This window comes from Neoarius graeffei, chromosome 9 (assembly GCF_027579695.1).
Source record: "Neoarius graeffei isolate fNeoGra1 chromosome 9, fNeoGra1.pri, whole genome shotgun sequence".
NCBI classification, from domain to species: Eukaryota; Metazoa; Chordata; class Actinopteri; order Siluriformes; family Ariidae; genus Neoarius; species Neoarius graeffei.
In genome coordinates, this window is record NC_083577.1 from 55,384,588 (window position 1) to 55,409,452 (window position 24,865).

Sequence of the window (24,865 nt, forward strand, 5' to 3'; positions counted from 1 at the left end):
GTGCAAAATTATTGTTGTGTGTCACCTTTTAGATTTATGTTATTTTTATCTAAAGTCAAGTATTTTTCATTCAGTTTGGGTGTGTGAGAGGGATTGAGACAGGGCTTCAGTGTGTGTTCTGGGAAAAGGACCTTCCAGATTAATAATGATGATAAGGACAGAGCACACTGTTGTCATATGTAGGATTCTATTTTTGGCCTTAGCAAAATTGTGACAGTCTGTCAGGAGTGTGCTGCCCTACAAATTTCATCACTGAAACCATGCGTGTTCAAATAAAATTCTCTTTCCTGTACAGGGTCCTCCAAGAAATAATGAGAAACACTCCAGTGCATGTTTCATTACTTTTTTTTAATGTGTTATCAACATTTATTTTCAACTTTTAATAACAGTTGGTTACTTACCTATTCACATAATGAACTGATGAGCATTTTTGGCCAGCCTGAAACCCAGCAGACAATGTAGCTGTAGATTGTACCACACAGAAATCTACATTGTATGCCAGGTTCGGGACAACACAAAAGAATTCATCATTCGCCCTCGCAAAGTGATGGGCTTCTGCATGTGCAAAAGATTCGCATTCATTATTTCTCAGCCGTCAGCAACTGAAGGCATTCACACAAACCCAGCCACTATGACAGCCTAATCACACAAAGAATGTGACATCTTGCCTTGTCCTTTGTCATCAAATCACTCAAACTGCATCTTCAACAGTCAACCGAGAGACAATGGATGGATCCATTCATCGGACAATACCACCATGTCAAAACAGAAGTCTGAAATAATTTCCAGTTGCTTCAACAACACCGCTGCATGCAGAGTGTGTGTCAAATTATTTAGCAAAACAATAAGCCAGAAACACAATAAACTAATGGAGATGTATGAAGAGGTCGAACTCTGAAACACTTATGGACAGCTAAATGAAATAATGAGAGCAGGGAATGCCTTCAGGCCTTCTAGTACAGAGAGAGTGCTATTTTGTGAATGACAGGACGAAGTCCACATACCACACAATCTGAATGGAATGTGCCAACAGGAAGCACAGAATGCCATCAGAGACCCAGTAGCCAGATGTAGCTGCTGATTGCAACACAGGATCTACACTGACTACTGAGCAGCTCATGAGCAAACCAGTATGGCATAGAAACAGCCTTCATTGTAAAATGGAGTCATCTTCAATGCCTTGGCATCTTTGCTCACTGAAAAAAGAGAGAGAAGAGTTGGTGATTAGACATTGTGAACAGAGCCATTCTTTCTTTATGCAAGCATGCACAGAGGGACAAAAGTAGGTGGTGGATAATTTCATGATGGGCATTTTTAAGCACACTGTTAAGGCTTACAAATAGCTCTCATTCATCCTCATTAGCCTGCAGTCAAAAAGGTATACAAACAGAAGCTGTGATTCTGTTGCATATGAATCACTTCTGTTAACCATTTAGACTGAGCATTTTGTTTCAACAATGTTTTTGCTCATATATGAATGAGTGGGTGGAAGGACGTGGCTATGATTCCAAACACTGAACCCAGTCTTTGACCCCTTTAACTCCCAGGACCTTACAGTGGGTATAGTCTTATCCACTAATTGCCCCTTGTTCATCTAACTACATACCTTTCCTAGTACGTTCAGTATATTGATTAATTCATCTTCAGTAACCACTTTGTCCTAGTCAAGGTTGTGGTGGATCCATAGCCTATCCTGGGAACACTGGTAGGAATACACTCTGGATAGACATCATCCAGGAAACTGATAAGTTTGACTTTAACTGGTGAAATTGGATCCAAATTCTGGTTCAAAAATATATTGACCAGATGCTGATCAATAGCTCTGCACAATCATTTGAGACCTCTTCTTTGTTGTGTGTGTGCGTGTGCGTGTGTGACAAATGTGAAATATGTACAGGATTAAATGCATAACAGTTCAAGACAAGCCCCTGAACTTAAGTGAGTCACAAAGACAGTGAGAGCAAAGACACTCCACACTGTCAGTAATGGCTCCAGTTCGGCATACCTGAGACCTTGTGACCATATTGATTCTTGGATCAGCTGATGGTCATTTGATTCTAATTTTTCTCTGTTATGGAAACTGTTCCCACCCTTGTGCCCCTGTCTAAATTCCAGCATAATGTCCTGGCTGTCAGTGTCTGCCTGATCAGGCTCTGGGACCTGAGCATGGCAGAGTGGTGACATCCAGGGACATTATCCTGCATGGTAAATACTCAGTCAGTAGGAGATACAATATAAAGTTGCTAGAATATAGCAATAATGAGGATCCCACTGTCATGTGAGAACGAACCTGTCGTTTTGAGTGCACCAAAAATAAGAAATTCAGACTTGTCACTTTGGAAATGCTGATGTAAAAATTGCAATATGTTGACTGAGTGGAATGTGTTTGTGGTTTGATTTTTAAGTTGTGCTGACAAAGCTTTCTGGCATTTTAAGACACTGTCCATCACAACATATTACAGAACAATACAGATTACCAAACCATAATCATAAGAAAGCCATAATCATAAGAAAAACGCTAAATGGAAGGTGCAAGAAGTTTGTATTAACTGATAGCTGATCATTAGAGAGGGACTTATTTTTGTACTGAGGTCTGACTATCAGAGCATATCACTAACAAATATACTAACTGGTATTGACAGTACTTAGTATGATGGGTTATTTTTTGGCTCCTTTTCAAGATGTGCCATAAGTGACTTACAGTTAAGACCCCACAGCACTTCCCTGATTGACAAATGCAAAACTATACCAATATTATTATGAAATCACAATAAATCTATTTTCAGAGACTTAATATCCAATTACTAATTGAAGAGTGTGTTAAAGATGTCCAAATGATCTCATGGCAATATTTCAGATGTTTGGGAAAGCTCATCACACCAGTTTCAAAATCTTTGGTACTGTGTATGCTGTGTGGAAATTTACTTCATGGCAAGATTCCCAATACTATATATATATATATATATATAAAAAATACCAAACTTTAATAGGTGCGTTCCATTTCATTATTTTTTAAATTTAAAATTACACAAATGTGCTGGAGTATATGCTAAACACCAACACATGTAGGCATTAATGGGTTTTCTGCCGTATGTGTGTGTTTTTATTCATTTATTTTTTTATTGGAGGGGGTTTAAGGGATAACATTGCCTGATGTTCCCTAGAGAGGTGTTTGCTTCCAGCTGCTACTTTGTTGTATGCCCCAGGGGTGAGCCACAGTCTTCGTAATGATCTGTAGCCATTAGGATAATTTCTGAACATTCCATTCATAACCTTCCAGGTCTAGTGATCAGCTCAGAGGGGGTGCAGACAATTCAGGGAGAAAGAAAGCACGAAAGGGCTTAAGTTCTCTCCTATATAAGTTAATTTTAAAGTGCTTTCCTAGCATGTACAGTAAGTGGTTATTGAATGAAACTCAGCAAATCAATAATGTTCAAATTACTTCAAAGACTTGTGGTACGTTTTAATGTTTAGTGCTTATAACTACTCTAAAATTACTAGTTTGACTTTGTTATTTTATGACACTGTACACCACTCTTTTATTTCCACAAGCCTAGACTATAATTGACAAGCACAAGGTGGACAACAACATATGCCCTCTGAGCTAGATTCAAGCATGTAATTTCTAGCAATTTGCAAAAATAGGATAAAAATATATCTGTTTCATTGTTCTTACCTAAGAGCTAGAAGATGGCATAATCATGTATAAAATGAAACTGGAATGTGAATCCTCTGAACCTGTAAGAAAGAAAAGAACATAATCTATATTTACAACGCAGTCTGAAAACAATATCAATACTACTGGTACATATTTATAAACGTTGATGTCTTTCAATGCCTTATAGCCAGTATTGAGAAACAATAGGAGAATGACCATCTGGGAAACTGAAACAAGCCAGCCCTCATGGTGAGTAGGTGATGCTCAAGCTACTCCACCAATCTTTCTGTGCCAGAGAACATGCTACAATTTAACTCGAAATGATTAGTGCTCTGAAAGGTTCTCCAATCAAGAGCCTCTAATCTTGTAGACTGCTGAGCTTTTCCTCCCAACATCTCATCCCAACTGCAGGATCCACTAGACAAAGAGAAACAAACAAGCTAGATTTCTGAAAGAAGGAGCCCTTGTGGAAGAGTGATAGTGCAAGTCAACAAGATCATGCACATGTAGAAGCATGCTATTATATGTACAAAAACACAGAATACAAAATTTTCATTTACATTTTTACTACTAAAACCCCAACTGTTAATGTTTCAAGTTCTTATAAACTCATACTGGGCACTATTTGGAAAGATCAGCTATGCACTACTATTAATACTACTGACTGTAATGGCTCCTTTGCTGGCAGTGGATCTGTTGGTGGTAAAGCAGATATTTGGCGGATCCACAGCTTACTTTCTGGGTGCTGCTCCTCACTATTTTTACTATCATGGCTCTAAGGCTAAAAATGGGAGGGGATGGTTTAGAGTGGCGGGGGGGGGGGGGGGGGGGGGGGGGATGGGGGTGTAATAGTCTTGCTGGCACGGCTATTCCTGGAGCCCCAGCATGTTCAGTTGATGTGGGTTTCGTCTAAGATGCCTGAGAGATGACTTGGCCTGACCACATCCACATTCTGAAAGAAGCAACAGCCGAGCCCCTGACCAGAGTTCTGTCAACGTGGTCTGCCACCGAACAGGAACTGAATCATTGCCCTCACCCACCAGAGGTGGTAGGGCAGCAAGGGAAGGGGGAAAGAGTAAGTGCGAGTGTAGGGGTTTGTGTGAATGTGTTCCTGTTTGGGTGTAAAGCTGGGGTTACATGATGCAACTTTTATGCAACTTTTGCTATTTGCAATACAATTGCTCTTAAATTACAATTCTACCTTACGCAACTCACATTAGGCAATTTCCAATCAGTGAGCTCAATAAAGCCAGCAGATGTCATCAGGTAGACAAGTTAATAATCAAATTAATGGAAAAAGATGATATCTAATAATATCTGTTTAGCATCTAATTTGCCTGACATAACGACAAATGGCATCACACAACAAGAAATTCACCTTAGTGTTTTCTATATTTATATAGACATGTACCATAAACAAATCTTGAACAAGAAGCTGATACTGTCCCTAAGGTCCTTTTTAACACTAAATGACAACTTGAGAATCAATGACAGTGAACTGCATAAATAATTGTACAAACACAACCTACAGCCTGTCGAACCCAATGCTCAGTACTGCTCATGTTAGTTAAAGAGAGGTGAACACTGTCCCAAGTGATATTTCCTTCACACTCTTATCAGCAGCCCTGCCGACGCAATCACATCCAACCCAGACCCATTTTTACTTATGACACCATAACAGAAACCTCTACACTCCTATATCTCTACCAGCCAGTGCTCACACCCTGATTAAAATTGATATTTTTTTCTGAAGACCCTTTGTCTTCTGCCAGTTTCCTGTCATCATGTTGAAAGCAGCCTGAAAATGTCAGTTACTGTTGTGACTTCCTCTGAAGATGCTCTCTTGTTGCCTTGAACATGGCTATATTCCCAGAGCTATCTCATGAAAGCGGGTAGAGAATTGGGGAACTTCATGGGTCAAAACACAGATGTATTACCTTCATGATGAGGTGGTCTCCTTACATTCCAGAGGTTGATGGGTTGTTTTTACAGTCTAATTTAATTTGAGGAAGAGCCTTCAGCTGCAAAATGCCTGTTGAAGGGTTAAGTCTGGGAAACTTGGTCTGGACTTCAGAGGCCTGGAAGCAATTAATTTCACTCCCCTTATACTCACTTGCCCCACACAGAGTGTGGAGGTGCCACTAACTCTCCACCCTTTTATCATACAAGTCCATTAGCTGATTGCTCAAAAATGGGAAAGGTGATCATAATTAGTTCTGACCAGTTTCAAAAATGCTGCTCACCTCCAAGAAGCCAGGCAAGACAAACAGTCTCCTTTTCTCTTCAGAGGTCATGGAATACAAGAACTACTTGCCACTGGAAACAGCAGTACCCAGTGGGTAGATGACAGGAGGGCTGTGAAGTTCATTTGATTTGTGGCCCTTTGATGCAGGACTTACTAGTGTAAAAAGTCTGTGGGTAGGCCAAGTTCAAGGTAAAAAGAAATCTTTCACTGCTATGTGGAGCAAAGTGATGTGTGAGCCATAGAGGTGGACACACATGCATACTGTGTATATACACATCATCTGCCATTCAGGCTGAGACGTTTGCAGCCACGGTTAACTTCATTACCACAGTACTGTTGAAGCAGTGCCTCTTCTTAGTATGGTGGAAGGACACATACACACATACACTGGACTGAAGTGCAAAGGATTTATGTTCTTCAGTGTGAATAACTCTGAGTTGCCCTAGGTCCGGCTGTGCTCTTGAACCAAGCTCAAGTGTATAGCATTACATCTAAATGAAGACCGATAAATTCCGTTCCATTAGAGCAGCACAACGCTCCTTAAAATAGCCATAATACTCACTCTGTTTAGGAGCACACTGACCCTGCTGCTGATGTCTGAACCACTTCCACCTTCATGTGCACATCATGGAGGCAGTGAAGAGTTTGGGAAAGAGTTTGGGCTGCCAGAGCTCCAACTGGCTCCAACAGGAGCATCAATAATCTGCATTTTAGAGCAGTGCACACAGCAGAACACATACAAAACATGCATTCTGTATGAACAGCCATCCCTTGAGATCAGTGGCTTCTGGTAGTCTTTCAAACAGGGGAGGCTGGTCGGTTACGATATTTCCAGATTTTAAAAGAAAAAAGAAAAAACACATCAATTTTGCCCATACTCTTGCCTCTGATCTGGCTGATTGTTGGCAGGGTCACAAACTGTGAAATAACAGGTTCTTTTGGCCCATTAGCCTACTGTCCAATATACATGATGGTGGTGTTGGGGGGGGGTATATTTTAACATTTTATATTTTAAAATTGTGGCATGTTGTTTAAAAATTAATCATTATTGAAAGCAGCTCTTTGTCAGGAACCTCAGCAGTAACAGCAGAGTGTTCTGGAATAGGCACAAGCACTGACCTTGGGACGCCAAACACAGAGCTGGGTGCCACACATTTCATTCAATGACACTTTCCCTATATTTTACTTATTTTGACTGAGAAATGTTTTATTGACAATTTTGATAACCCTTCACTTTTAATCCAGGTCTGTAGTGTGAAATGTTCTCGGCTGTGTTTTTGTTTAAAAATGTTTTCCAAATTGTAGCTGTGTTTAATTCATATCCAGAAAAATATATCTTCCAATATAATATACTCAGCATAAACATTTTAAATAGATTCTATATTTTTTGTCCATCCATGACATATTACTAAAGTAGCCTATTTACTGTTGTTGATGTGGGTCACTTGCTGTTAGCCAATTCACTTTCTCGTACCAGGAGAGCTGAAAGGAACGAGTATTATTCCCTACCTTTTTCACCAAGTCAATTTGAGGCGTTGGTCTACCCTGCTCTTTAATTTTAATTTTTTCCTCGAAAGGAAGACTGGCAAATAGCTTCGCCAAAATTAAATCAGCAGTGCTTGGCATCCGTGCGCAGCTTTCTTGCTAGCTGACTAGCCCCCTCAAGTTCAAGTTCAGCCACTCAAATAAACAAAATTTCTGGAACTAAGATAGCAAACTTGACAACACTATATTTACAATGAAAATATATACAAACTAAAAAAGCTGGTAGAAACCGTATGTAATGAATGAAATCGAAATGTAAGCCGATCTCTTACAATACACCACAGCACTTGCGAATCCGCATGGGACTGAACTGAAATTCACCGCTGCCTGTCTATATTTGAAACGAGCTGTCAATCAAAGAAAATATCCGGCTGCTTTCACCAATCACCAGTCTCCTCACGGAAACTGCCATGTCCCTCCCACTGTGAGGCTGGGACTCCGTGGGCGGGCATTTTCGCAGTATTTGTCCAATAACCGTCTTGCATTTTGAGATTGAAAAGCGCATAGCTCCCAAATGCCATTGAAGTCCACTGAGGCTGGGAGTCCGTGAGACTGCGTGGGCGGGCGTTTTCGCAGTATTTGTCCAATAATCTTCTTGCATTTTGAGATTGAAAGCGCAGAGCTCCCAAATGCCATTGAAGTGCACTGAGGCTGGGCTGCATCGCGTTGTCACGAGGGGGGAAAACTCACGCACACATTAGGCGAACTGGGGAAAGTTATAACGGAATGATTTCGCACTGTAGTTGGGTTGAGCACATATATTTCTATGATTCTGGATCTGAAATAGCAATGTTATAAGGTCGGCTATAACATAAGCCTAGCGCAATTCATCCTACACGATGTTCGTCATTTTTAGAGGAGGCTGAGCCTCCCTCGTTGTCTTAGAGCAATTGCCCGTGCTTGAGATGTCAAACTTAATGGGGAATACTGTTTTTCAGCACTGTCAGCTTCTATATACTCGATATTGAGCAAATAAGATTCATGGTCCTTGTTACACATACATTTTATGCAAAGTCATTTTAGCCATTTTAAGGGACCATTGAGCAATTCATCTTGAATAAAATTAATAGCTGAGTATTTGCCTGCAATCCTCTTGAAACTGTTGATGGTCTGAAATCTGTGAATAACCAGACATGGTATTTTCTCAAGTGATGCTCTGCCAAACCCATATTTGCAGTTCCTGATTGTTTTTGGGAAGGTGATTGTATTTTCCTGTTTGTCTTTGATAAGTGAAGTGCATTTTCAGTGTGGTTCATGTCAGGAATGCGCCAATCATTGTCCCTGTTGCTTTAGTAGTATGTTTTGGGTGAATTGATGGAAGTTGAAACACTGAGGGATTTGGTTGGATCTGAGCAGGTGAAATGTTTCTGTACGACTCTGAATGATTTTGATTAATTTATCATCAAAAACGCATCAATAATGCTATGCAGTCACATCATGAATAAAGATAAGTTTTCTTTGGTCAGCCACTACCGCTGTCTCATGCGTCAGTCAACTGGCAGCCATATATGTTCAACTGTGTCAGATATTTTTTTATTTATTCCATTACTCAGGTTCATTTTTTCTTTCTATAAGATTTGAAAGGAACTTTTATGTACCTGGTAGAAAATTTTACTGTCAGTTCTTGGTGCTCACCACAGGTTTTTGTTCAACAAACTGCTTTCATGCTGGTGTAGGTATCTGTCTCATGCTGGCGCTCTACATTTTGAGCTGTTCAACAGTTTTTTTTTAAATTTATAATTTAAAGTATTCTTCAGTTATTCACTGCAATGTCCTTCTGTAGTCTACTGGCTCATTTGCTATTACTAAGCTCAACAGTGTTTTCTTGCTTCTTAACAGCATAAAAAACAGTTGATTTTTACTGCACAGTTACAGACTATGTATAAAACAGCATATAAAATGGTTTGTGATATTTGTAGGGTTTTCTTAACGTTACATTAGGTTAAACATTACCATAAGTTAAATTTCCACACATTATGTCATACCCGATATACTGTTCCACAAAGGTATAATAATTCAAATTGGGAATGGCTTGAGATGGTGTTCCCATGGCCTATGATTCTCCTGTTCCATTATGTGTTTCCACTTGTGGAGTCACTTTCTGAGCACCCTAGGTTTACTGAAGTTCAATGCACTGCCTGTGTGTTGCCCAGGAAGGAAAACGCTGTCCAAATATGGGCATGGTGACATGCACAAAGAAGGGTGTGTACGAGTGCATACCCTGCCATTACCTGAGTACGTACGTCATGCACACACCTTCACAATCACACAACTCCATCTGCTATCATATCTCAACTGTCATTACCAACAGCAAGGTATGGACAAGAGTTAAGAAGATAGAGTGGGCAAGAAATGCAAGTCTCTTATAGGATGCCTGTTTTAACTCCACAATTCAAGCTTGAGATTTCCGTTGTTGTGTAAACAGACCAGTGTAAGCCCAGCAAAAGGAGCATAATCTGATCTTGGATCTCTTCTGGAGTCACTCAAGTTACACAAGCTTGCCCTGTGGGACACGTATGGTAGTCATGGCACAATGACCTACTTAGTGACATCACTGTAATGGTACACACCCCTTGGTACACAGATGTGTTACCTTACACTCTCCACCTGGGCGTTTCGTGCCAGTGTATGCCCAGCACCTTTCCACTGGCCACTCCTGCCTCAGTGAGAGTAGGTGTAACATCTGACAGAGCAAGTGAAAAATGAGTACTCTATTCTCTCCCTTACAAAAATCCCCAAACAAACAAACAAACAAACAAACAAACAAACAAACAAACAAACAAACAAACAAAAAACCCAGTGATGATTCACTAGTAGCAACGAAACTACAACTCCTGCAAATCTGACCTCAAAAATAGTGACACGCCCAAATCAACATATACATATTTAATGTTGCTTATGAAGTATTACACTGTTTAAGTACTATTTGAAGTAAATATGAAGAGTTTGATTATACAAATTAATCCAGATTGAGTTAATAATTGAATGAGAATACTATCTGAAGGTTAATCATAATACCATTCTACTATGACATTCTATTACTTAAAGTGACAGAACCATGCCAGTTTGTGACTTCAACACACAAACTCGCATTCTTTTCCATATAGTAATCCACAGAGAGTACATCCCAAGCAGTGAGAGTGTGAATAGATCTTGACACAGATAGAGGGAGGGGTTTGGGAGTGGTTTGTATTATCTGGTGCTAAAGCACAAAGGGTGTGTGACGGTATGTGAGGCTGATGGCGGGAGGGGTCCAGAGAGCTGCACCTTCCCGTGAGAGTGTGCTGCACGCACAGAGGTCAATGTGTGACCACTGCATTCCTTTCTAGAGGGACAAAGCATAAGCCCAACAGAAACCCGCACACACCCTCCCCACACCCACACACTCAGTCTTCCACTTCCGCTTGGAACCTCCAATGGTGGCCGCTAGCCTTGAGGTCTAATTTTAGGGCGGCTATTGTGTGAGCTAGTTTCCGGAAAAAAAATAATTAGGTTAGTGTGTAAGGCAGCAGTTTAGTGGCCTTTGCACCTTTATAGGCCAGTCTGATTCTGTGTTCTGTTCTACAACGTTGGGGCAAAGGTACACTTTAGAAATTTGATACAAAATTTCCCATAAAGTGATGGCTTAAAAATCAATTATGCAATAAATACTTTCCAAAAAAACAATCTTAAATTTTTCAGTGTAATACATGACAAATAATTTGTCAGTATAACATTCATCATTTAATCCTTTTGAAATAAAAACAGCAATATATTACTATTAACATTCCTATAACTGCAATGCTTAATTTAAAACTAATAGCTGCACTATCATTTAACCAAAGCAGATGTTGTCATATCCATGGACTCTGTGCTTTGGTGGCAATGAAATAATTTCCTGAGACAAAAGATAGTTGGCAGTTAATGCTTACTTTATAAAGGTCAACTTTATGAGTTTACTCTAGATTCTGATGAACAACAGCTGGGTGAGAGGCCAAATCCAACATGCCTGCCTACGTACATGCTGTGTGTGACTAAACACACACACACACACACACATACACACACACACAAAACCCCAATAGCTTTTGTCTAATAGGTTTCAGTCCAGCGTTACCCTAACAGCTGTTCAGTAAGAGGCAGAAGGTACTGCAAGAATAAAGACTGGTAACTCCACCCACTGACTGGCCACTCATGGGCTAACCAGAGAGCTTGTCATCTGATTAGTCAAGAGCAACTGACCAATCACCGCTGGACTTTCTCCAGCCCATTCATTCATAAGAAACAGCACTGTGCTGTATAGGACAGTGTGTACATAGTTCCTCATTCAGAATTCACTAGAAGCAACCACAGCTTATAAAGAAGGGGGGCATCCAGAGGGATCTCATGATCTCATGATTGCCACCAAGGGGAATTCCCCTCAAAAATTTTTTTTTAAAGAAATAGATTAGCCTATGCAGGGAACAGCTCAAATTATTCCATACAAAAGTAAAAAGACAGCCTGTCATACCACAAAAAATCCAGACTTGTCTCCTATGGCAGCTCAAAAATCAGTTTCAGTTACCATAAGAGCTATCCTCTTAATAAGGTTCTTTATGTGACACACTGAGAAAGCAAGAATATCTAATAAATGGCAGTCCTAGCCACACAAAGCACATATAGCCAAATAAAGACTAACAAACCAAATAAAAACCACACACATACACATAATATACATTAAAATAAATCACATTTTCCCTTATGATCGGTTTGTAATTCTAACTTTTCTCAGACTAGTTATCACAAATCTGCAAACAATTTCTCAATTTTAACATGTGCCATATGATATCCATTAGTAGCCAGAGTTTTCTGTCTGCCCCCCTTGTTCACTTACTCAGTCTGGGTGAAAGGAGTATTTCCTGATGGCTGAACGTTGCTTGCATGTGCTGGTTCTTCTAGTCTTCTCCCTGTCCAGCCCCTTCAGAAGCCACAATCACAGAGAGACAGAAAGAAACACAGAGAGAAAAAGAGATCAGATTCACAGAATGTCAGTACGCCGGAATTACAGCTGGAAACTAAAACAGAGATCCAGTCAGCTCGAACATATTACTGGTGTTCTCCATATGATTCCCAGCTTGAAACTCACTCTTTCTCTCTTCCTTTCTGTCTCTCTTTTTTGGTCTGTCCTTTTTTTCCTCTTTCCAGTCACATTCTTTGGCGGCTAATCAGTAACAGTCTTAAAGTGACAGCAACATTGGTGATAAAAGCTATAGATGTCAAGCCAAAGGTGGCCTCCTGATTCAGCTGAGACCCTTTCGCCACTCGAGCCTGAGCTGACTATCACTGTTATCACTGTCATCCGATTTAAAATCCTCTCCCTCCCTCGCTTCTCACTCTGAATTACTCCCTCCCTTCCTCTAGTGTCCCCTCCTTCTCTCTCTCTCTCTCTCTCTCGTCAAGCAGTTATACACTGCAGACTGACTCCCAGAGGTCCTATAGCTGGCTTTGAGGGGCTGAGCATTTCTCTGGCAACCTATCGCTGTTCAGCACAGTGTCCTGTTTCAGAGTGCTCTGAATTGAGAGGTTAGACAGAGGACACCCATTCAGAAAAAAATGAGTATAGTGGGAGGAGGGGAAAAAAGCAAGCAAGGCTGACGGAGAACGCCTAGGCTATGCCGCGGATCCTCAAAAGCAGGAAACTCCCCTGCTTGCGTGTCTGTAAAATGGTCAGTGTCTCTAAATAAGGCAAATGTCTGACACTCTTTAGTCGCTTCCAGCATATTCAATGAACCTAATGAGGCTTTATAAACTACAGCCGTGCTTTCTCAAGGGGAGCCCCCAGAGCCTCACATGCTGTCTACGACAATGTGCAGCTGAAGAAATAACCTCTTGCAGTGTGTTAGTTCTCCACAGACATCACAGTCTTTCCATAAAACTTAACATCTGTTATATTATCCTTGGAAAAATGGAAACAAGCAGATTTGTCTTTATTCAGAGAAGTGAACCTATTTGTGAATTTATATGGCAGGTGACAGAAACATGCTTAAGTAAACCACTGGGTAATGGTATTATCGATAACACCTTATTAATAAAGTTTCTTGAAAAAATATACGTAGAAAAAGTAGAAATTGGTGATAATGTGACAGATTTTTCCCCAACCTACATCCAATTGTCATTTTTAATCTTTCTAACATTATGTTCCAAACGAAACAACTCTATACCAACATGATCTTTATGGTTTATGGAAGTCCAATAAAGGCGAGGCCACAGAGCAAGGTTTGGACAGGTAATGCTGTTCTTAGAAGTGGTACAATCTAACTCATTCCCTTTAATCTCCAGTACATTCTTCTGGCTTCATCTCAAACAGTCAACTCTGCAGCCAGAAGAAAGTACTGAGTTTCACATGGGTTCTGGGAAACCCTACATTGTACAAGGGCTCAACGCCATTTTCTTTCACGAGCTCACCTTTCACCTGGACTAAATCAGGAAAGAGACGGAGAGAGAGTAAGGGAAAATGACCAATCCACCTGCTTGTCACTCTCTCGGCAGTTGTGTGGAGCCGTAGCAGCACTGAAACTACTTTTAAATTCCATATTTGTGTTGTTAGTCACCAGGAGAGTCACTGAGTCACCCCCACGCACTGCCGGCTGGGCCAGGCTCAGATCGCACAAGCTCTGATTTACCCCCTTAATTTCTGGGCAAAATAACCCAGTTCAGCCCCATCTTAAAGTATACAGACACCAGCCCACTAACCAGTAGTGGTACATCTCACACACTTGTATTCGTTTCACCAACTCCTCATACACCGTCGATCTTTCAGGACAGTTAGTTACATAAGAGAGGATAACCTATTCACACATATCCACAGATCTTAGTCATGATTTTAGAGCATTACTGTGGGTATTATATTCATCTGTGATTTTAATTTATGAGGATTTGTACACTTAAATATAACCTTTAATTATTCCCCCCCCCAAAAAAAATTAGTTATAAAATGCAATTTCCATCAGACAGAACACAAATATATTCACAAAACATTTTCAGTAATTGTCATTATATAGTTTTCTCTTTTCAAAAATAAAATTAGAAATGTGAATGCTGAAAATTAAAATGATCACGTTTATTTGATATATGTTAAGTATTATATTCATATAAACACATCCGTTGAGATAATACTATCATAGATATATTTGTGATATTTTAATGAACAAGATGAGCTTACATGCTATCAGTATAGATCTTTTCTCTTCACTGCCCATTTCTCTCTGGCAGTCTGTGCATGGCAGACGGTGTGTGTGAGTGTGTGTACTGGGTACATGTGTGTGTGTTTGTTATGTCCTGCTGTGTCAGTCTGGATGGTCCAACTGAGCTCACCGCAGCATAGACAGCTTGTATTGAAATAGAGGAGAGGAGGTGGCGATGAATCACACATTGTAACGTGTCAGTGCGTCATTTTCTGCTTTTCAAATTGGTGTGCTTGTTCTTGCTCATTTTCTTGTCAGTGGGCTGAAGTTTAGTGACTCAGGAGCTTTGAAATGTAAGTACAGAGCGAACTGGAGCACTTATTGTTGTTAAAATCATGTGCTTCCTACTTGTTTCATTTAAGGGTTGAATTACTTCCAGAGGAAGAAACACATTGGTCCCAGTTTCAGAATTATCTAAACTACCTTAGATATTAGATAATGACTTCTACTAACATACACATGTTACATTGTGGCTTGTGAGATCAGTGACTTAATGGTCTAAACATTCTTCTCTTTCGGGAGGGAATTCATAATGTGTACGTGAATAATTTTAGAATTACTATTTCTATTTGAAACTAGAAAAATCTACAAAGATTTATAAAATATTTGAAATAAAAACTGGGTATTTTTAAAATGATGCATATGTATTTAACATGATTAAAATTTGACAGAATTAATACAATTTTTTACATTTTATTTTATTTTTGTTATTCCAATGAATTGGACCTAAATCAATTTAAATTGTGGGATTAAAATTAACTTAGTTATATTCTAAATTAATTATGATGTAAATTTGAAAACCATTAGGTTAATAATTATAAAAAAAATCATTAGATTCTGGAAATATTTGCATTGTTATGTTCTTTTTTTCTATGCATTACTATGCCTAATATGTTAAGACCAAACAGGGATTTTTCACAGGCCAATTTTCTAGAAAAAAAAAAAGAATCATCTAAACGAAACAGGGTATAATAGGTCGATTTAAATGCTGTTTAGCTTTAAGGACATCCTGATTATAGCTTTAATCTGGGTAGGGTAATATTTATACCACACTGAAAGACAGGAATGCTGCTATCTTTAAGCAAATAATGAAGATAAGAAATTCTCACTGGAATAAAGATGCATTCCTGGCATTCTTCAGTTGTAGAAGGTGTAAGCCATGACTGCCAATAGCTCCATAAATGTAGAGATTAAAGAGAGCCTGAGACCCCTCTGCCTGACCTCTCACCCTCACCATGATCTGATGAAAATGAATTACTTATATATTTTCTTTTTATAATATAATATAATATAATATAATATAATATAATATAATATAATATAATATAATATAATATAATATAATATAATATAGGGCGGCACAGTGGTGTAGTGATTAGCACTGTCGCCTCACAGCAAGAAGGTCCTGGGTTCGAGCCCAGTGGCCGATGAGGGCCTTTCTGTGTGGAGTCTGCATGTTCTCCCCGTGTCTGCGTGGGTTTCCTCCGGGTGCTCCGGTTTCCCCCACAGTCCAAAGACATGCAGGTTAGGCTAATTGGTGGCTCTGAATTGACCATAGGTGTGAATGTGAGTGTGAATGATTGTTTGTCTCTGTGTGTCAGCCCTGTGATGATCTGGCGACTTGTCCAGGGTGTACCCCGCCTCTGGCCCATAGTCAGCTGGGATAGGCTCCAGCTTGCCCATGACCCTGTAGGATAGGATAAGCGGCTACGGATAATGGATGGATAATATAATATAATATAATATAATATAATATAATATAATATAATATAATATAATATAATATAATATAATATAATATAGGGCGGCACAGTGGTGTAGTGATTAGCACTGTCGCCTCACAGCAAGAAGGTCCTGGGTTCGAGCCCTGGGGCCAGCGAGGGCCTTTCTGTGTGGAGTTTGCATGTTCTCCCCGTGTCCGCGTGGGTTTCCTCCGGGTGCTCCGGTTTCCCCCACAGTCCAAAAACATGCAGGTTAGGTTAACTGGTGACTCTAAATTGACCGTAGGTGTGAATGTGAGTGTGAATGGTTGTCTGTGTCTATGTGTCAGCCCTGTGATGACCTGGCGACTTGTCCAGGGTGTACCCCGCCTTTCGCCCGTAGTCAGCTGGGATAGGCTCCAGCTTGCCTGCGACCCTGCAGAAGGATAAAGCGGCTTGAGATAATGAGATGAGATGAGATCTCATTATCTGTAGCCGCTTTATACTGTTCTACAGGGTCGCAGGCAAGCTGGAGCCTATCCCAGCTGACTACGGGCGAAAGGCGGGGTACACCCTGGACAAGTCGCCAGGTCATCACAGGGCTGACACATAGACACAGACAACCATTCACACTCACATTCACACCTACGGTCAAGTTAGAGTCACCAGTTAACCTAACCTGCATGTCTTTGGACTGTGGGGGAAACCGGAGCACCCGGAGGAAACCCACGCGGACACGGGGAGAACATGCAAACTCCACACAGAAAGGCCCTCGCTGGCCCCAGGGCTCGAACCCAGGACCTTCTTGCTGTGAGGCGACAGCGCTAGCCACTACACCACTGTGCCGCCCCTTAATATAATATAATATAATATAATATAATATAATATAATATAATATAATATAATATAATATAATATAATATAATATAATTGGTTAGATTAAGCAAACTTTACATTTTTAAATTTTACATTTTAATTTTAAATTCCAGTTAACATAATTCTTTTTTTTGCACCCAGAATATTTTATGAGTAATAATCATTATCAGCACAGCACCCCAGCAGACACATTCCTTGATAGCACAGAGAAATCCTAATCCAAGTCCTTTACATAGTTTTGCAGCCAGTATCAAATGCAGATCACCACATCAGATAAAGTGAAAAGAGGAAAAGTGCCTGGCATAGTGACCATGCATTCAGAAAGAGTACACTTCCACACGTGACTTGGCCTGGCCAGACCAAGCAATGTAGGAATCTGGGCAGTCAGCTGGTGAGCAACGTCAGGACGATGAGGCACTCCCCCCTCCCTTCTAATCGAGCTGGCCTGCTTGGCTCACCCCTGGCACTAAATTGCTATATTAGGTGGCTGCAGAGCTGGTGGTCAGAGAGTAACAGTGGCATGACTACAACGTCATGATCATGTTGGTGAGGCATGACTTCACAAACCTTATCAGCCACAGATATGGCATGCTTGTATTACATTACAACTCACACACATGCACACACACCCACAGGCCTGTCTTTTAAAGGCACAAAACCTGCCACAAAGATGCCTGGTAGCCATGCCAACCATGTATTTGAAAGAGCTGACAATGAACAATTTGCCCAGCAAATGGAGGAAAGTATAACCCAGCCAGGAGAATGTGATACACTCCACTGAGGAAAATGGGCACTCTATTAAAATTCTCGTATCATTGCTGATTTTTAGGTGTGATGATTATCATATGCATTAGAACTGTAGTCTTATTTTAAATGGCCGATTTATATGTGAAATCAGAACATTGACGAAAGAACTAGATTTAAAAATGCATGGTCCAATCACACCCTAGTACAATACACCTTTAATGATTCATTACATTACATTAACAGCATTTAGCAGATGCTCTTATCCCAAGTGACATACAACATATGCAGAGCAGGCTGAGGAGCAGTTGGGGGTTAGGTACCTTGCTCAAGGGCACTTCAGCCATTCATACTAGTCCAAGGAATTGAACCAGCAACCTTTTGGTCCCAAAGCTGCTTCTCGAACCATTAGGCCATGGCTTCCCCATGGATTCATCTCTTGGGCTTCTCTAATATTAAATAACCACCATAATACCATAAAATTCTGAATAATAACAGGGAATTAGATTGTATGTTGTTCTGAAAGCCTATAATCCTTCAGTGGTAAATCAATCATGTAATAGGCAGGGAGTTATGGCCTTTCTTTACTGTCCCTTGTCACCAGCGATGGCTAGGTTTCGGGTAGGAGTTGGATGGTGGGTGGGAAAGAGTGTGAGAGCATTTAATGGAGCCTGTCCGTCTGCTCCTCCACCCCTTGGCTGGACCTTTAAAAGGTGTCAGATGAAAAGCAGCTGAGATTGCTGCTCGCTCTCACTCTATCTCGCCCCCTCTCTCTAAGCTGCACTCACTTGCTAGCATCCTGCTTTCACTCGCCCCCTCAACACCCACGTTTTTTTCCTCCTTCTCTGCTTCCCACACACTCCCCACTCCTCACACGCACTCACTCATTCTCACCCACATACACACACAAACACGCCCAGGCTGCCGTCCCCCAGCCTGCCGCCTCTGGCTGTCCTGGTGAAATCAGGATGCAGGACCCCCGCCTTGATTCTTACTGACCCCAGCACTCTCTACACACTTACATCCTGGAAGTGGGTTGTCCCCGCTGCGGCATCAGCTAGCATGGTGCCAGAGTGACACAGCCGTGTCACAGCTTCCCTGTTCTCCACCTCAGCTGAGCCGGCAATTGGAAAGAGGGAGCAAGAACGGCAGCAGTTCACACCCTCATCCTGGAAGTTCAGAGCGTGCTCTTTATAAACATTCCATTCTCCCCCAGCATGCTGAGCAGGGTTTCCTGCTCCCTGAGCCCAGCCCCCAGCCGGCGTGCTCCCACCCTACCCAGCCTAGACAAGGAGACTCTTTCAGGCACTTCCTGAAGAACCACCTTCAATTATCTGAGCTGCTGGGCCAGGGAGAAAGTTGCTGATGTTATACAATGCCGATAAAGCTCCCTTCGATTCCTTCCCCACCAAGTCAAAGTGGCGTAATCACCGAGGGAGAGCGATTACTCTGTTTGGCTTGGCTAGCAAGCCCAAGGCCATTCTGAACAACATAAAAGGTGACAGACGAAGGGAGAGACGAAGAGAGAGAAAAGCAAGAGAGCAAGCTAGAACAAGAAAAGCAAGGTAAAACAAAAGAGTGTAATAACTGGGATCAGATAAGTAGCCCCTTTTACACAGCCTGTTCAAGGCAGAAACCTTATACCTTTATTCCACCTTGTATTCTGTATAAAACATCTGAATGCGGAACGTGTGTGTGTGTGTGTGTGTGTGTGTGTGTGTGTGTGTGTGTGTGTGTTGTTCTGCCTCTGAGCCCAAAGGATGGTTAGCAATAGAAGTGGAATCAATATCTGTGTATACAGTACAACTGGCATTGCGGAACAAAGGTCTGACGTTTTTGACATCAACATTAATTTTTTACATTCTTCTGAGTGATACCAGTGTGAATTCAAACATCTCTGTCTACAGCATCTAAGGTCCATGTGATGTTCTGCCTCAAGTTGCTACCTACTTCACTTTCTCCTCCAACATATTTCTTATCACACAGCAACTTTGCTTGCATTTGAAAAGTGTACACTCTTCAATAAGCGCATGGCTAAAAAAGCACCTCAACACTCAGCTCACCCGCCATTAATGTTTTGAATGCAACGTTGGTATGCTTGGGGTATTTGTATTTCTGATGCATAGTGTGTTATGTCACCCTAGACACTGATGCTCAGTTGCGTTATACGTCACGCCTCTGGTTGTGGAACACCAGCATGCTGTATAAAAGTGCACATTGGCATGGCTTTATTTGGTTCAGTGTAAATCATTAAAGACGGAATATTGAAGGATCTTCTTTAGGGCAATATTGTGGAATATCTGTGTATAAAGGTCTAGTGAAAACAAGTAAGGAAGACAAAAAGGAAAAAGGAACAGGGTCCTTCTTTTTTGCTGCTTACTATGACTTGAGTTCATTTTCTCCAGAACTAACATATCAGAGGCCATCTGTCCCAACTCTTAGTCTCTGTCACTTATTTAAGGGAGGCACCTAGCTCATTTGCATTTGCCTTCACGTGTGATTGAGCATGAAAGCCAGATCTCTGTGATCTGGTGTGATCTGGTGTGATCTGGTGGTCAGTGCCTTTATCAGTGTGTCTGACAAGACACAATGATTTCTTCACACATGTGAGCAGCGTCTCATGGAATCCACTGGGACTTAACAGATGTTATCCAATTATCTACAATACATATGCTTGTTTTCCTGGTACTTTCAAAGTGGATTCTCCCTAAAAGCACAATTGACTCTGAGCTAGACTTAGTGATATATTCAATAACGACCAAAAGTTCAGAACAAAACAGATATGAACCACACAATCATTTTAAGGCAACAAAAGTCTTCTGCCGAAAGGCAAATGTGTTGCCAAGTAACTGAAATAAAGAATTAAATTATGTGACAACTGACTCATGGCAATTCCCCTAACATGTCTAGTGCTGCTCTCTTGAATCAACACAAACAGATACTACTCATAGGATGAGCACAGATCAAAGAGAGGAAAGAAGGACAAAGATAAGCAGGAGAGGAGAATACAGAAGAAACAGAAGAAAGAAGAAGGATGAGTGGAGTAGAGAGGAGTGGAAAAGAGCAAGAAGGAGACAAAAAGGTCTACAGAAAAGGAGAAGAGAGGAGAAGATGACAAGGAAGGATGATAAACAAGGAGAGGGCAGGGGGAGAGAAGGAACGGGATTATGGTAAAGGGCAGGAGATGAGAGGACAGGAGAACAAATCAGGAGATATATAAAGAGAGGAGTAAATGAAGAGGAGAAGAGAAGGAAGGAAACTAAATGTGTGGAAAGCAGAGGAGGTGGAAGCAGAGGCTCAGAGATGATGGGTGGCAAGGAGCTGCCCTGAGTAGGACTGAAGGAGGATGAGTCACAGGCTTTCTGCCCACTTATCCACCCACACACACCCAAATGTGGGTGTGAAAACACCAGGCTCAGAGCCTGCAGGCCATAAACTCAGGACGCGTCTGTCTTTCTTTTCCAGTGCCAATACATGTACACGTTCTACCCACAAGCTGAGCCTGAGCCTACATTTATGATGTCATTGAAGGAGAAAATAAAAAACAAAATGGACACATGGGATAATGTGTGGGATAATACATTTTTGCTATTGTTTTTGGCATGTGTGTGCGTGCGTGTGTGCGTGTCTACCTTTGGGAACCATTTGGAATCATCTTAAATTTCTTGACCTTATCTCAGGCCTGAAACCATTTTATGACAGAGGCACCATAACTCTAGGACAGTTCCAGTGAATGTGAGAACGTGTCTCTGTATTTCTCTTCCCCCCACACACACACACCAGGAAATCTGTGCCACACTGGACATCACAGTAAAAGACAACGGCCCATTCATTAACTAAAGCCATATCCATTAAACATGTTCCTGTCATTCAATTTCAAGCAACCTAGTTTTCTACTTTTAATACGGTTGCGTTACTTTCTTACCAGTGTCTGGTGAGCCGCATTCACCCGGACATGACGGCACCTACAAGAGGCAAGAAAGGAACTGCAATTAGTGATGCATTACAAAGTTATTATGTCTCTAGAACCCCAATGCAGTGTTAGATGATAATTTATTATCAAGCAATTTGCAAAAACTCTAAGTGACTGAATTCTCTAAGTGACATGACTATGAGGGATAATTTTGTCAAAATGGATTGGCTTGATAATATTCAAAATGAGACAGATTGCTCATTAAAATATTTCACATTTGTGTGTGTGGGCGATTACTAACAGCTATTCTTCTTCAGGAGCTCACATGGTCTCAGAGGATGAGCAATTCAATAATAAAAAAGGAAAAATCTCAAATCACTACCATAACTGCATTAGATTTATTTTCAACTGTATATCATAATTACTCCCTTCATATGGGAAAAAAACAGATACAGTGTACTTGAATTCAAATTCATGCACAGAATAAGGCTGTAAAACAGCATCCATTGTGATTTCAGTCTCAGCACTTTTCTGAATATAATTGAACATGAAAATATAGCAATTTTAGGCTTTGTTCCATAATAGAGAGGCTTTTTGGTGTGAAAGCAGGAGTGAGGTACTTAAGTGAGATATTCTATATTATAAATCACTGGTATTCTTATCATTACATCAATTGAGGCACTGGATCCATTAACAGCTCTCTCAGGGGAAATGTGACATGTCTGACAGCACTCATAGACTTTGTAATTGCAGTGCGATCAGATATGGTATTAGCAATTGTTTCATAACTGGCTTGCTTTTTGTTTTATCACGAACATTTCGCCTGAAATGGTATCACTCTTAAAAAGGGGTTATTTTGTAAAGACAATTATAGAACCGCAACTCAAACAACAGTTTGCATGGCTCTTTGCAGAACAGAAAATATTTCTTGATGTGTGCTATTTAAATTATGTAACAACCTTCACAAGGTCAGATATTTTGCATTCATCTCTGGTAAAAGCAATCGCTACACTGAAAAATGTAAAGTTAATTTAATTTCACAAGGTTTATTTACTCTCATAAACAGTGCTACATTTTGGTAAGGACAACATGCCATCTTAAATTAACCTTGCTTAAAAAAAAAAAACAAGTTAAAAAAGCTGTAAAAGAAGTAAAGTAGAATTACAGGCAAAAAAAAAAAAAAAAGCGAGTACTGCCAGGGTAGTAATTCTTATATCCATGTAGAGATGGTTATTCATTGTATGAATGTATTTTGTAGAATGAATAAACATTCCTGAATGTTTTCACTTTGAAATGTTCGCAACTTGCATGTTTTAGTGTAGCTAACCTGAACAGTTTAAGGCATTTTGATTTCCTGGCACGGTAAATCCTAAACTGTTCTGGTGAGCACTACATTCATAATGTATAATATTTTCATGAATGTGATCTAAAAATAAAAAACCCAAATGATTCATCTTGACCAAATAAAATAATAAAACATTTTTTAAAAAATATCACTCTTAAAGTTCTATAGAGAACCTGATGTATATGGTTCTTTAAAGAATCTTTTAAATATGTTTCAGTAACACACCCACCATTCTGTCAGTCAAGTAGCTGATTACACAACAAAAGTGAGAGTAAAAAAGAAGACACATATGGGTACTAAACTTTGTTTAGGCACAAGCAAATTAACGCTGTAAACTAACAGGCTGGTTGATCCAAATTCTTCCTAACTCGCGTACTAGGATACATACATTGTACAATGACTGAATGCATTATAGCAGTTACTCAATGACAGGTTCAATTCCCAAACAATAAGCCAAGACTTGAAGGGATTAGAGTTCTTCAGATGAAATAAGTGTCACATTGGTCTTTCTCCTGGCCCACTGACTGATACAATGCACAAATAACATGTCTCCTGTGTGCCCCCTGATGGAAACTATGTGAAAGGATTCAAATAAAACAGGCATGGCGCTTTAGAAAGATCCCCAGCTGGATAAGTGATATTCATTCAGATATGTATTTAAAAGAAATAAAACACTCCTGTGGTATGTACTTTGCAAGTTACAGTAAGAATGTGTAAATGTTTAATTATTAATATTTCAACAACAACAACAACAACGATAATAATAATAATAATAATAATAATAATAATAATAATAATAATAATAATAATAATAATGGGTTCATTAGCGGCAAAGGTATTTACTTGCAAACGTTTTCATTCATTAATCTCGGTGTGTGTTTTATTCTCGCTGTAAAGAGGAAACAGAGGAAGGGGAAACGCGCCCCCTGCTTTTTTCCCTCTCTCTAAACTCACCCCTCTATTTTATTCTTCAGCTATTTTTTTTTTTGTCACGAGGTCTCCCCCGGGGCAATCGCATTCCAAAACACACACAAGAATTTCCTTCTCTTCGGTTCACATAGCAGCCTTTCTCCCTCCTCCTCCTCCTCCTCCTGCCGCACTCACAGAGCACAGCGTTCCTGCGCTGCAAGAACCGAGAGCTGCTACCAGCGTGTGTGTGTGTGTGTGTGTGTGTGTGTGTGAGAGAGAGCGCGCGCGCGCCTGAGCACCGAGGCCACTTACAGCAAAAGTTTTCTTCGTTGCACTTTTCTTTCCCAGCCCTCGCCTGAAATGGTATTTGTCAGTGCACGCAGAGACCACACACACACACACACACACACACACACAGTCGGCACCGACTCTGTTAGTGCGTCGTTACCAGCAGCAGTGGCACAGAAACGGCGCACATGTTCACCAGCAGCCGCGCGCACAAACTCGCCTGTGTTCATTATGTCTAATGAGGAGATAATCATTTTGCAACATCGCCGCTTTGATCGCACCCTCCCTCTGCGGCGGTGCTTTTATATATATATATAAAACATCGAAACGAAGAGGATATTTCAGAGAAACCGTCAAATTCCTCACCAAAGCTCCTACCTTCAGTTTAGTTTCCCCGCGCGCTTCCGCCGCCGCTCACCACCGCATAAAGACACTGAGCT

General features: G+C 40.6%; 1 long non-coding RNA gene across 1 annotated transcript in view; it reads right to left on the reverse strand.

Annotated features, from left to right (window-relative positions):
• Positions 1-3,691: 3,691 nt before the first annotated feature.
• LOC132891273 (uncharacterized) overlaps positions 3,692-24,865 on the reverse strand; it is a 28,317-nt gene continuing 7,143 nt past the window's right edge. Inside the window, exons 2-4 of the long non-coding RNA XR_009655296.1 lie at positions 21,896-21,935; positions 12,301-12,384; positions 3,692-3,738 (exon numbers count right to left, since the gene is read on the reverse strand). This is a non-coding gene — a long non-coding RNA (uncharacterized LOC132891273). The remainder of the gene's footprint in view (positions 3,739-12,300; positions 12,385-21,895; positions 21,936-24,865) is intronic.